The sequence below is a fragment of the Stegodyphus dumicola genome, chromosome 11 (assembly GCF_044657685.1).
Source record: "Stegodyphus dumicola isolate Sdum_Otavi_A_Nest chromosome 11, ASM4465768v1".
In the NCBI taxonomy this organism is placed as follows: Eukaryota; Metazoa; Arthropoda; class Arachnida; order Araneae; family Eresidae; genus Stegodyphus; species Stegodyphus dumicola.
In genome coordinates, this window is record NC_140778.1 from 153,988,996 (window position 1) to 154,004,213 (window position 15,218).

The 15,218-nt window shown below is 31.3% G+C and overlaps 1 protein-coding gene across 1 annotated transcript in view; it reads left to right on the plus strand.

Annotated features, from left to right (window-relative positions):
• The window catches only part of LOC118195028 (uncharacterized), a 78,169-nt gene that overhangs the window by 36,442 nt on the left and 26,509 nt on the right, over positions 1–15,218 (plus strand). The gene's annotated exons all lie outside the window — the stretch shown is intronic.

A 15,218-nucleotide genomic window follows, 5' to 3' on the forward strand; every position in this document is an offset into this window, starting at 1 on the left:
TTTAGTGAAATTTAATAGAGATACCTTTAGAACATTTTGAGTAATTACATTTCTTGTATGTAAAAACACTAGAAAAATTAGTTTTCCAGAAAACGCATTTAAAGATTTCACATTAGCAGAAAAACTGTTCTGTTGTGTTTACACAATTAAAACTCTCCTCATTTGTACATCATACCCTCCATATCTTTATACCTAAGTAATTTTGATTTCCTATTTGATTTTAATTTTTTTCTGGCTATTTTCGAAATGAGCGACGAATGACGTTTCTAGTTCTTTCGTTATCAATTTATTCCTTCGTTATCAATTCCAAAGTAATTTTTAATAATTTCTTGTTCAATTGATATGTCTAAATGTTCAAACACAGGAAGTAATCCAAGATACCCTGAATTAAAAATTAAAACTGCTATATATGCACCCAGCAACAGAGTCTTTATACCTAATCGCAATGTTGCCAGACCCAGTTCAAAAAACCGCAATGTTGCCAGTCCCAGTTCAAGAAATTAAGGGAAATAATTATTGCCAGAAACAAAAAAAAGTACCCAGAATTAAAATGAAATGTTTTAGCACAAATTTTACACACAAACGGGTAAAAAAAAACACGGATAACAACATTGTTTACCTTTAAGTTGAGCCTTTTAAATGGCACTTCCGGTCTTTCTGCTTTCACTTCCAGTGCAGTTAATTGGCTATATCTTCTCTTCTAATTATCACAAACGTAAAAATGAACCATTTTCGGAATCCTACAAAACTGACCTTTCAAATTGGGCAATTAAAAAAAAATTGAATTTTTTCGCCGAAATCCTTTTTTACCTTAAAAGGGCTAGTTTATGTTTACTCACTCGGAATTTGGCTAGAAGCTGTGTAATATATGGGGACCATGTGAGAGAGTGATCTAAAGTAACTCTCCGAGGTAACGGGCTTGTTTGCTTCATGGGACAGGGGTGTCATACTGTCCCTTGAAGCAAACAAGCCCGTTACCTCGTACCGTTACCGTAGACAAACAGAATAGGATCAATATTCCTCTTTCTGGTAAATAGTACAGCATCAAGTTTTGAGACATTAATTTTTATTTTTCAGGCCGATAGCCAGGACTCTAATGCATGGATGTGTTTTTGTGGTGATTGGATGAGTGAACTTTAAGACCCATTTTTTGATAGAATTGTCGTGTCATCAGGGTACATAGAAGGAGTGGGGTGTGGTGTTTGTGGGATATCGTTGGGAACCGGAATGTCGGGGAGCTGAGTTTCGAAAAAGGTACTCTCGGATTCCAAAAACTCGTGGGAAGCCATTTCGATCATTGTAATCTTCATACGACTTTAGTCAGCCGATATATTAAATAGAAATTCCGAAAATTATAATTTTCGCTCTCATTTTCACGAGTTGCTTTATTTTCTCACAGGACTTTATTCCCATATCGATAAAATTCTAATTTCCATACTAAGGACCTCATTCCGGATATAAATTCCTGAGGTATTTACAGAATTCCTTGCCAGTGTGGTTTAGTTTAGATTGGTTAAACTAAGAGAGCCTTAAAATTTCGCGTTAAAGAATATGAGGTATATGTTAGGAAAAAAGAAACACATAAATCCTCTATTGCCCACCACTGTTGGTCCAAAAATCACACTTTCCATTTTTTGCAGCTAAAATTATTCAAAAAACATCTTCCATTGGTGAATTAGATTTTCTAGAGGCGTTTCACTTTCAAAAAAAAATCTTTTTGTTCTAGTTAACGACCTAAATTCCAATCCATTTTTACCTTAAGCCTCTAACGAAATTATGTTTTACTTTTCTTGTTTCATCAATAGATGGCGCCAGCAGCTAAACTCCTGTATAGACATTCTTTTTTTATCTTATCTTTTCATTATATCTTAGAATTTAAAAGTCAAACAAAAAAATCAGTGTTATATTAGCAAATTCTCACAGGACTTTATTCCCCTATCAATAAAATTTCGAGTTCGAATCCCATTCCGGATATGAATTCCTGGGTTATTTACAATATTCCTTGCCAGTGTGGTTTAATTTAGATTGGTAAAACTAAGAAAGCCTTAAAATTTCGCGTTAAAGGACATGAGGCATATGTTAAGAAAAAGGAAACACAGAGAAGTCCTCTGTTTAGCAGTACTGTAGGTCCGAAAATCACACTTTTCATTTTTCTGCAGCCAAAATTATTAAAAAATATCTTCCATTGGTGAATTAGATTTTCTAGAGGCGTTTCACATTCAAAAAAAAAAAAAAGAAAAAAGAAAAAAAAAAAAAAAAGAAAATTCTGTTCTAGTTAACGACCCTAATTGAAATCCATCTTTACCATCAGCCTTTAACGAAATTATGTTTTACGTTTCCTGTTTCATCAATAGATGGCGCCAGTAGCCCGTCTAGCCATTCTTGTTTTATCTTATCTTCTCACTATTTCTTATCTCGTTCATTTGCACTTTGGCAGCTGAGGATGATGGTTCGGTAAAACCCTGGAAATTAGTCCTGTCAGAATTTGCAAATATAACGCTGAAATTTGTTGTTTGACTTCTAAATTAATATTTGTTCGACGTGCTATTTTAACTTAAATTCAATGCCTATATATCTCCGTCTTTGCCAGTTCTACATCATCATTGGCTACTACCACACCTTCATCCCAGCTTCAATTTTAAACACTTTCAAAAACGTACAGTTATGCTTTAATTTTGAAACTTCAGAGGTAATTCTGCCACAAACAGATAACTCGAAATATACAGCAAAAAAGGACATATTAATGTATAACAGTAAAACCACTGATCCAACATCATTCTTGATAAAACTACTTTAATATAAATTCAGGGACATTACACTGTAGTAGAATATTCACATCTGAAATATAAAGCTAAGAATTACCGTGTTATTTCCTCTTCATTTTTAACATTTTCGTTTAAGCTAATGGCGTTTCCATATAGAGCATAATGGAGGAGAGAATTTAAACCCCCTTCCTAAAGTAATGATGTAGAATTTCTAATCTTTAACGAGCGAAAGTTAATTGGTGTTTTATCTAAATTGTTATTATAATTACAATTTAACTGTTTGAAAGTTTACTATGCTTTTTGCTTCAAATTCTACATTTAAATATCAAGATAAAATAGATAACAAAAACGAAAGGCTATTCTTAGTTCTGTTCATAGTAACAATAATCAGCGAAAACGTTTTTACGACTTCAGTCCAGTTCCTTTCGCTGTTATCTTAATGGCAGTTTGTTAGAAAACTCAGAACAAAACCAAAAATTCAACTTAATAAAGAAGGTAATTCCCAGTTAGGACACAAAAATGTATCTTATAATTACATTATAAGATACATTATATAATACTTATATAACACTATAATAATTTTCTGCGCTATTAATTGTAAAGTAATTAATAGTAAAGTAAAAATTTATAAAAATTTAACAACTTGTCTAATTTCTTTAAAGCAACATTTTGAAAGTGCTTCTTCACTGTTTCATACTTTATACACAGAAAATAATGCATTAGAATCATAAATTTAGATATGGCATCACTTAAACATGAATAAAATGTTTAAATCCAGAGTAAATTATTTTAGAAAAAAATTCACATTATGAAGTGAGCTTATTAAATTCAATTAAAATTTCCTCATTCTTTTTACTTCCTTGTACGAAGTAAAAAGGCTCAGTGATCTCAGTTTCTTTACTCTAATATGTTTGTAAATTGTACATTGTTTGCTTTAAAAATGATTGAATTATGTTGTTCTTATATTCCGGTTAAGGTTTTTATGCCTTAAGTAAATCTATATGCAATATTTTTAGAATTATCAACAATTTTAAAGTTGTTTAAGTGCCGCTAAGCCTAATAATTTCTTGATGGCGGCCATTGCTTGTTTACATTTGAAACAGCAGACTAGTGGATTTGTTGCCAATCTAGAGAAAGTAAGCTTCGAAATAACAAAGAAAACGCCTTCATTTATTATTGCGAATTAAATGATGCTTAATACTTTCTGGAATTTTTTTGGAGGAAATTAGTATTTAAGATTTACTTCGTAATTTTTAATACAGGTATTTTGAGTTTTTATCTATTTTTGTCTTATTTTTTCTAAGAACTGAATTAACTGAATGAGAAATACTCAATCGTCTGTGAAAAACTGTTTCTTTTTTGTTTTGTTTCCTTAATTTCTTTTAAACATCGTTCTAGCTTTATTATAGTATTTGAATAGAACATGTGGCAACGATTAGATAATTCTTTAAATAATATAAATTTTCTGCGTTCTGAGTTATAATAAGAACGAAATATAATACTGTTAAGTGAATCTTGCGCCAGAGTGTCGCTATGGCAAACAAATAGAGTGAATTTTAAAGAATGCATTTATTCTATTGTGATTTATGCTCTGTCGGCGAAGTAGATTTAATTCAATCCAATAAGTTTAAATAAAATGCAAGAAAAAATGCGTATAATTTAATATTCCGTACAAGGAAGTCCTGTGGTGTACACATCAGATTTTTTTATTTTCATTATTACATCCTATGTTATGCACGATTTTCAATAGTCCATAAGAAATGCAAACTATGCTCATCTGATGATTGATGAGTCATCTAAAATAACGTAATTTGTTAATTGCTTTTATTAATTTATAAATACTATAATTTAAAATCGAATGATTATTCAAAATAGGTTTAATTCTTTGTGTAAAACTACTTCTGCACATTTCTTCTAGTTTCTAATTTAGCTTGTGTCATGTATGATTGTCTCTATTATACCACGAAGAAGGAGTTCCTCCCCCTTTAATTTTAGGGAAGCCATATTTTATTTAATGCTAATATAAGCATGCTCACCCCCCCCCCAAAAAAAGCAAGCTGCTTTATAATACGAGCATGGTTAAATACACATAAACTCAAATACAAGCATGATTTTTTCATGAAAAGCAAGAACGCATCTGCATATATGTTGCATGGTAAACTCTGCACTAAAAAATGGGACAATTATATATACTTTGCTTTCTGCTGGGCCAACTGACGATATTAAACTTGTATTTTTCATATCTGAGAAGCGCAACTTATGATGCATATTAGATTTGCATATAGAATTGTTCTAACATAGGTATTTTGCCACAAAATTAGACATTATCTGAAAAAATCGACATACCGATTCTTTTCCTCATTTCAGTTCGGCGACTCAAATAACACTGAATTGCCTGGTTTTGTAAATTTCAAAATTTATGCTCTTCAGTGTTAATAGAATTCGGCATATATTTATCAGTATCTCCTTTTTTGATTAAAATTACTTGATTTTTCTTTTCTAATTCGAAATTTAGGTTCAATCCAAATAAAATTCGCGGATATTTTCTAAATTCTTTTTTTAATTTGTATGTTTTAGTAATTTTTGAGAATTTTCGGAAAATTTTGAATTATAAGCAATAAAAATTTTGCCATCACTTTATAGTAGATGCATTTCTAGGCAAAAAGGAAACACATGTATTAAAACTAAAGGTTTTATTCAAATTTCTCAAGAATGCATGAATATACATGAATTTATATATTGGTGCGTTTTATAATTTGACATATTTATTAAGCTATAATAACGTCAAATGTGGTTTACGTACTTTGTTAAAAACATTTGTAAGAATCAACGGTTATGCACAATGAAAGGGAAAGTGAAGTAGGTTACAATAAATTAAGAATTTGGTTAAGTGAATTAATCTTGGCGCAAAATAAAAAAAAATTTGTATGTATTGTAGAATCGAAATATTTAAAGAATCGGTGTGTCATTTTAGAGAAAGTCCGATTTGAGGTCAAAATACGTATGTTAAAAAAAATGCTATATATAAATATATAATATCAATATGCAATGTATATTCTAAGTCGCACTTTCAAGACATGAAAAACGAAAATTAAATTTCGTCAATCAGCCCAGTAGAACGGAAGGCATATTTCACAAGTGCACATCTGTGTAGCCATCGAGGGAGTGGCTTCTAGGATGGACCAATGAGCATGCATACAGTAATATTTCTGTCATGTCACATGACTTTTCGCGTGCTTTAAGATTTAAGCAAGGAGGTTGAAAATATTCTGCCACGTAATTTTCTGTACAAAACAATTAAAGCATCGTCGATTGCTTCTGAAACTTTGCATTGCAAATTTAGATAAAAAAATAGGCAATTATGAAGATTTTACTACCTGGTTGAAATAAATACAAACACATGTTCGATACTTTGCTAAAACATCGATGTGAAATATTACTTAATAAGTGGTAAATAAGATGCAGAAAGAAATATGTAATAAACATCTGAGCCCAAATGCAATCTTTATATAAAACTATGCGTATGAGAAAAATAATTACACCAGTTATTTATGTAAATAGAAGTCAGCACTTTTTATTGCAGTCTATATGAAAAAGATGTATAATAATAACCAAATTTTATTCAAAGTGAACTTTACTAATTTGCATTCGTATACATTTAGTGTGTTAAATTTCATATTTAATAACTTCTCATTCTTAAGTTCACTGTCTACACAAGAAATATTCATCAAACAGAGTGATTTTATCTTATTCACAACGAATATATTCAATTTATTTACATATAAATTTTAATGTTAGCAATGGATATAATCAGATTATATGTATTCTGAATCTTATATTAAAAATCAAAAGACTGAAATAAGAAAACATGAGATTCATTGTAACTCTTTCAGTCATTCTCAGCTCAATTAAAAAATATACACTTGAATTCTCTTAATCCACATACTATGCCGTGAACATCAATCCAAATATTAATGCGTGATAAAAATCGCGAAAGAGAAATGTCAGCAATTGATTAAACTCAGAAAACGAAACCACTACAAGATTTCTAATATTACGCCATATATTTATGACTGTGAAACAAATGCAAATTAAAACGTAAACAACATATGCTCACAAGCACGAAGATTTAGCGTCACAAGAGCAACAGCAGCTCATGGGTGCATTTTCGAAACCCCTCCCTCAGTGGCTACGCTGATGTGCACTTGTGAAGTATGCGAACGGAAGATATAGAACTGCTCCTCTCCTTTTTCGTGTGTTGAGTGTTTATGCATGAATGTACGTTACATGCTACTTACAATACCGACACGCTTAAAATATAAGCGTTTTCAAAGTATGTATGTCTCCTAACGTAAACTTGCTCACAATATAGACATTATTTGGGTTTCGAATTTAGTTCATCTAATGTGCAGATGCAGCTTAATTATATGTTATACTGGAAAAGGGAATTTATTTTATTTTAAAATTTTGGAGGCTCGTATTTTATTTAATGCTCAACCAACATGCCTATAATGCAAGCATGCTCAAATACATAAATACATGCAAACTCAAATACAAGAAGCTCATAATATAAGTAGGCTTCATAAAAAAGAGACTTGCCGCCAATAGTGGTTAACGTCGCTGACTGCCGGGTCGAAGGGTCCGGATTCGAATCCCGGAGAAGACATGGATGCTTGTAAATGTATAGTGTCGGTGCGGCATACCTTACAACCTGTTGTATATCTGACTTTCCACTGTGCATTTGTTCTGTGAGCAATGTGTATATAAAAAGTATTGTGTACCTATTTTAATCCAATAAATACTGTGCATCTAATATAATATAAAATAAGCTCAGCGCATTCTATAACATAGTGTCTCCACTACAGTTATTGCCTGCACATCATATCTGTATTACTCAAAGTATCTGTATTATATCTGCACTGTATCTGACATATGCATAATGTATAATTCATCTATATCTATCAATATTGTATCTGCATTACCTGTATAATCTCACAGCTTCGCATAGAAATATATAGCTTGGCAACATAGCATGCATGGTGCTGCGTACTTTAATTGTGTGTATACAATAGTATAGTTTTTTTTTTTAAATCTGTAAGTATAATTGTATTTATATAATTGTGCACAATTGTGTTATATACCGTAGTATAGTGTTTTATTCTGTGTTTTAATACGTTAATATAATTGTGTTTGCATAATTGTACACCATAACTGTGTTGTATATAGTAGTATAGTGTCTTATTTCGTTTGTACAATTGTGCGCAGTATAAATTCTAATATCTAATGCTTTACAAGCATATTGTATCTGTTTTTACATTGTGTATCAATTCTGCAAGCATTATGTATATAAGAAGCGCTGCATATCTATTCAAATTAAATAAAATAAGTATTGTGTAACTGATATAATGTATTGCATAATGTATTCTCCAGAGTAAAGTTTCATCTGTAATTACTATATCATCTAATAACAAAATTTAATATTCTACAGTGTGCCTGCATGCTTTATGTATGTTTATTTGCGCATTTTACATGTGATATGTGATCTAAATGTGTCTTTAGTGTAAGTGTATACTATATATTAGCTTAAATATGTTTCATTATAAGTATGTGTTTTACTTGTATAAGTGTGTGCAAACTAGTATCTAATTTCTATTTTTATATAATGTGCTTACATGTTTTATATGTGTTATATATGTGTTTTTATATGTGTTTTACAAGTGTTTTGTATGTATCTTTATATGTGCAAGTGTTTACTTGTATGTGTATGTATATGCTGTAATTAGTGTCTAACAGTGTCTAACAAACCAAGATGTAACAAATCATCCGCCTATCGATCAAAACTAATGTATTCCTAAGACGCCTCTGTATGGCCATGTACAATTACGTAAAATTCTTCAGTAAACTCCCAAGGTGGCCTCATGAGTCTCCTGGGAGTTGCTGCCACTAGATAGGGGATAGCGCGGGACATATGCCTGTTTACCTCTGTTAAACATCAGGCGTCCCCGTCCTCCGTCACCTGTCACCTGTCGGTGCGGCATGCTGGCACTCTAAATATGCGGCGAGCCGAAAGTCCTCTCGTGTGGTTTGGTGGAAGGGGAGAGGGGTGGAAGACCCTTTGACCCATCCCCCCTGGGTGCTCTCCATCGAAATTGGGGGGGGGTCTTAGCCAATCGCATTGTCCCCTGTTAGATGCTCAAGCCTGTTGCCAACCACAGGCGTAATTTAGCGCTGCTTGCCACGAGGAAGTTCGTGAGGTTGGACTGATTGCGTTAGACTAGTGAGCATAAGCATCAACAACAACCAAAATAGATTTGCACCGACATATATGCTACATAATACTCGTACATACATGAATGTATGCTGCATGCTGCATACAATACAAGCATACTCAACATAAACATGCTACTAATACAAGCATGCTCATAATATAAACATACTCAAAGAAGCATGTTCATGATTTAATAATGGATTAAAAATTGCGTTTTACACATAAAAAACATATAATATCATAAAAATAAGGATGTACAGAAAATATTATAAAAACTTATTTCATAACTATTTAAAATTTTCCCTTTGTGTTATGAAAAAAAAATTTTTTTACAGTCGATAAAAACAAGTAAAAATACACCATGCACCCTATTTCCTGCTTATTTAAAGTTTCGGTTCACGAGTAAGGTTTCAAAAGGCTTTTATTTCCTCTCGTAGGTTTTTGAGTCGGTATTAAGATTCTTGCAACCAGAAATTTAAACCCTTAAAATGTACTGATGTTATAAGAAAATAAAAGAGTGCCTTTTGATGTAAGTTTACTCGACGGAACATACAAAACTTAAAATATTTTACAGAAGACTAAAAAATTCTCTTTTGCCTTTAAAGCAGCTGAACATCCTTCGTCTAGTATTTAATGTAAAGTCTAAGCTTCTTAAAAGAATTCTTCTTAAGCCATGCGAATAATACGAAAAGTAAATAGAACTAAACTGAAATAAAAAGAAATCTCTCAAGGAGTAACTAAATTCGGAAAGTAAAGGCTGCATAGTATATAATTTAAATAACAATGGTAAAAGAAAATTTTATTTGATCAAATACAACTCAAATTCAATAAAAATACACATTTGATAGCTTAATAAAATAATCCTTTGTCAGAAGAATTTACAAGATGGGAAAAAATATATATATTAGCTTGATTTCAAGAAATGCCATTACGAAGTTTTCATTTCAAATTTATGCCACACAAGGGAGTTTAATATACTGGTAATATTACTTCACTGAAAAAAGTTATGATATTGTTACGAAATGTACAGGCGCGCTAAAATGACTTCCCTGAAAAGCAGTTTTAGGGTGCCATAAAACCGCAATAGAAGGCCACATTGGCGAGAAATCGCCCATTTGGCGACAAAATTGGCGATACGCCATGGACGGACGGAGAAATTTCTGGAACGGATTCTTACCGGTTTAACCCAGAATGTTCTCGAACACAAGCTGAAAGCTATATAAACCCTGCTGTTCGGCAGTCAGTGTGTCTCGTCGAGAGGACGAGTTAGACAGTGCCTCGTCTAGAGTGAGAGATAGTTAGTCAGTGCGTGCGGAGTCGATCGAGTTGACAGCCGGCCAGCGAGTGCGGAGTGGGTCGTCGTGTGCACCGAAAGAGTCTCTTCGTATATCGCGGTTAGTGCATCGTCGAGAGAGCGTGTTAAGCTCCGGAAACGACTGAACCGAGTCGAGAGCTGTGCTCTGTGTGTCGTTGAGTGCATCGCGAGTTGTAGCGTGGAGATTCTCGAGAGCACATGCAGTTCCGAGAACGACCGAGCAGAGTCGGGAGCAGAGTGGTGCTTTGCAGTGAAGCTGTCTTCACCGTGATAGCCTGATAGCCTAGAGGCTGTGTCGCTGATCGTGTCAGCTGTAAACGGGTTTTGGAGCTGTCCTGACAATACTGGCCAATAAAGTGTGTTTCGATACTTAATCAAGTAGTGTCGTCGTTATTCACTCCAAATCCATACGAACCCCGTACGAACGTGAAAGAAGAAAATAAAGTAACAACTGGTGTCACAAAAGAAAAACGCAACAATATTTTAAGTTCTTGGTTCGAGTGTAATGAAACATAAATAATGCGAATATCAGAAATATAACTTTAAGAAATTATTCTCAGAATATACAACTCCATATCAAACATTAAAAAAAATCCGCTATCATTGTAGAATCAATACAGTTAAAGAAAATGTTGATACGGAATCATTTATTGCGCTTGTTGAGATATATATAAGCCAGAGACGCCGGCTCTAGGCGAAAATCACACGCGATCGTTAGTTAAGATTCAACTGGATGGGCTGCGTAGCTGACAAGACTCGATCATTGGTTATTGAACTTCATCTTCTTACTGCTACGGAACTGAGTCTTATGAATATGATCTCGCAATAACATTCGTGAGTTGGAAAGTGTGACTAATTTAGTTAGTTCAGTTTAACTTTATGTCATTCTTGAAAGGAAATAAAATAAAACAAAGAGAAATTTATTTATTATAATATACAATAATTACTTCCTTTTGCAAAAATATATTGAAGAACGAGTAATTAATTAATAGATTCAAAAATGAGTAATTAATTTAGTTAGTTCAATCCAGCTTTATGTCATTCTCGGAAGGAAATATAATACAGGAAAGCCAATTTTTACTTATTTTTTCTAACATAGATTGAAGAACGAGTAACTAATTTAGTTAGTTCAATTTAGCTTTATGTTACTCTCGAAAGGAAACAAAATAAAACAAAGGGAATATTATGTATTATAAATAAAAAATAATTACTTCCATTTTCTAAAATAGATTCAAGAACGAGTAACTAATTTAGTCAGTTCAGATCACCTTTATGTCATTACCGAAAGGAAATAAAATAAAGGAAAGCGAATTTTATATATTATAAATACACAATAATTACTTCCTTTTTTAAAAATAGATTGAAGAATGAGTAATTAATTAATAGATTCAAAAATGAGTAATTAATTTAGTTAGTTCAGTCCAGCCTTATGTCATTCTCGGAAGGAAATATAATACAGGAAAGCAAATTTTTACTTATTTTTTCTAACATAGATTGAAGAACGAGTAACTAATTTAGTTAGTTCAATTTAGCTTTATGTTACTCTCGAAAGGAAACAAAATAAAACAAAGGGAATATTATGTATTATAAATAAAAAATAATTACTTCCATTTTCTAAAATAGATTCAAGAACGAGTAACTAATTTAGTCAGTTCAGATCACCTTTATGTCATTACCGAAAGGAAATAAAATAAAGGAAAGCGAATTTTATATATTATAAATACACAATAATTACTTCCTTTTTTAAAAATAGATTGAAGAATGAGTAATTAATTAATAGATTCAAAAATGAGTAATTAATTTAGTTAGTTCAGTCCAGCCTTATGTCATTCTCGGAAGGAAATATAATACAGGAAAGCAAATTTTTACTTATTTTTTCTAACATAGATTGAAGAACGAGTAACTAATTTAGTTAGTTCAATTTAGCTTTATGTTACTCTCAAAAGGAAACAAAATAAAACAAAGGGAATATTATGTATTATAAATATAAATAATTATTTCCATTTTCTAAAACAGATTGAGGAACGAGTAACAAATTTAGTTAGTTCAGTTCAGCTTTATGTCACTCTTGAAAGGAAATACAATAAAGGAAAGCAAATTTCTACTTCCTTTTTTCTAAAATACATTCAAGTACGAGTAACTAATTTAGTTCGTTCAGTTCAGCTTTATGTCACTCCCGAAAGAAAATATAATAAAGGAAAGCGAATTTCTACTTCCTTTTTCTAAAATAAATTGAACGAGTAACTAGTTAGTTCAGTTCAACTTTATGTCTCTCTCGAAAGGAAATACAATAAAGGAAAGCAAATTTCTACTTCCTTCTTTCTAAAATACATTGAAGAACGAGTAACTAATTTAGTTAGTTCAGTTCAACTTTATGTCACTCTCGAAAGAAAATATAATAAAGGAAAGCGAACTTCTACTTCCTTTTTCTAAAATAAATTGAAGAACGAGTAACTAATTTAGTTAGTTCAGTTCAGCTTTATGTCTCTCTCGAAAGGAAATACAATAAAGGAAAGCAAATTTCTGCTTTCTTTTTCTAAAACAGATTGAATGACTAGTAACTAATTTAGAGTTCAGTTCAGCTTTATGTCTCTCCCGAAATTAAATATAATAAAGGAAAGCAAATTTCTACTTCTTTTTTTCTAAAATAAATTGAAAAACGAGTAACTAATTTACTTAGTTCAGTTCAGCTTTATGTCACTCGCGAAACGAAATAAAGCAAATCGATATTTATATATATTTTAAATATAGAATAATTACTTCCTTTTCCTAAAATAAATTGTAAAATTGTCTAATGAAATAGATTTTCCAAAATAGAACCATGATCACTCATATCTGTGTACAGTTCAAAAACTTTTATTTTAAAAATTATATTTTTATAAATACTGAATTATCAAGATGGAAATCGAAACTTTTCTTTCTTGATGACTTTTTTAGTAAATTTACTAGTTCTAAGTGAAAGAGAAAGGATTTATAATAAAGAAATATTATTGCAGACATTTCATTTCATAAACATAATTCTTTAAAAAATATGCATCCTTGTATCTAAACTCTTTTTTTTAACTTCAAAATGAGTTTGGGTGCCTATCTTCTTCTTATAATTAACTCAAAATATATATTGTTTTAAAGAAATTGTTTCATCTACTAGAGGAAGACAAAATTAACATATCAGTACATCAATGAAAATGTTTTGAAACTTCAAATTTGCTTTTGAAACTTTTTTTACCTTGAATATGTTTAGAATTTCCGATACATTGTTAAGCGTTGACATGCATTTTATATTATTTTCGGACTTTTCTCAGTTTATCATATCAATATTAATTTTTTTAATAAGACAGCTTACGAAACATATTTTTGTCTTTTTATTATTAACGTTTTGTGAGTTAAGATTATTTATTAAATAGCACGTTCTTCGCCCTTACTCCACAATTCATTTACGCGACAATGGCAAAATCACAGAATATTTAAAAACAGCATATATTTAGAATTCTCGATGGAGCTTTAGAAGTTGCCATTTGTAATTTTATATTCACAATTTTATTTCTTTCAAAGATAGCCGCTCGCTCGGCCACCCGCCTAAAATAGTTACCATAAAAAATATAAGTATATAATAATTTTAAAGAGCCAGTGTAATTCATAAAAATGCTTAATTAGACATCTCATGATTTTAATGCATGTATATTTAAATGAATCAAATTAAAAAATAAATAAATAAAAAAAAATCTGAAATGTTTCAGATTTTAAATTACGTCCAAAGGGGCGTTTTTTAACATTTTGTGTGTTACCTTTCCTTATTAAATATCATGTTCCTCGCACTTAAACCATAAGATCCAGTGCAACAGCAATATCGCAAAATAGTTTTAAAACGAGCATATCTTTAGAATTTCCGATACAGAGACTCACGCGCTGGAGATAAAAATGTTTTTCCTGCACAACGTTGCCATTGCTCGCTTTGAAATCCTTGAGTTTGTTAATCAAAAATTCGTCAAAGCTTTAAAAAATAGGAAATCGATCATAAAACAAATTTCAAATTTCAAATTTGGTCTTCCACATGCTCATATTCGTTGGAGGATTACGTTATTCAAATTCGATGACTCTATGTACCGTTATTTTATGACAATGTGAGAAATATACATACATTTACGCAGATTTTCATTATTTAATTTCTTCAAATATAATGCAGGACTCTAACATTTTATGGCAACAGTTTGAAAAGTGAACCGACATTTATCCGTCCGACGCAAAATGCCAAAACGAAACTAAAAGTCCTTCGGGATTCAAATCCTTTTGGACTAAAAATATTTTTTCTTAAGAAATGTGTTTATTGTCTTTAAATCGCTTAGTTTATTACTCAGTAACATTTCACATTAAAAATGAAAGTATTTTAGGTTTACTGAACGGCAACAGACTGGCGCATAGAAGATAAACGTAGATTTCCATCAAATGCAACACATTGCTTCCATAGAGCTTTATTTGTCCATTAAAACTGAAAGATAAGTTTACACTTATCCGAATCACAATAAAACAACATCCGAATGGCAGCATCAAAAAGTGATTAAAGTTTTACAAAATATGAAATAAATAATAAAACAAATTCGAAATTCAAAAACCGGATTTCCGAGTACGTACTCTTGGCTGGAGGACCAAATTATTCAAAATTGGATGACTCTGGCCCGCCGTTGTTTTTTCAAAATACGAAGATACATACATACAGATTGTTCTTTAATTTCTATAAAATAATACAGGACGATAATATTTTTAGCAACAATTTGAAAAGCGATACCCGTTTATAATGAACCGTCGCTACATCTCATTTCAAGACAAAGTCTAGGGCTAATAAACAATATATATATATTTTCTAGATCTTCAA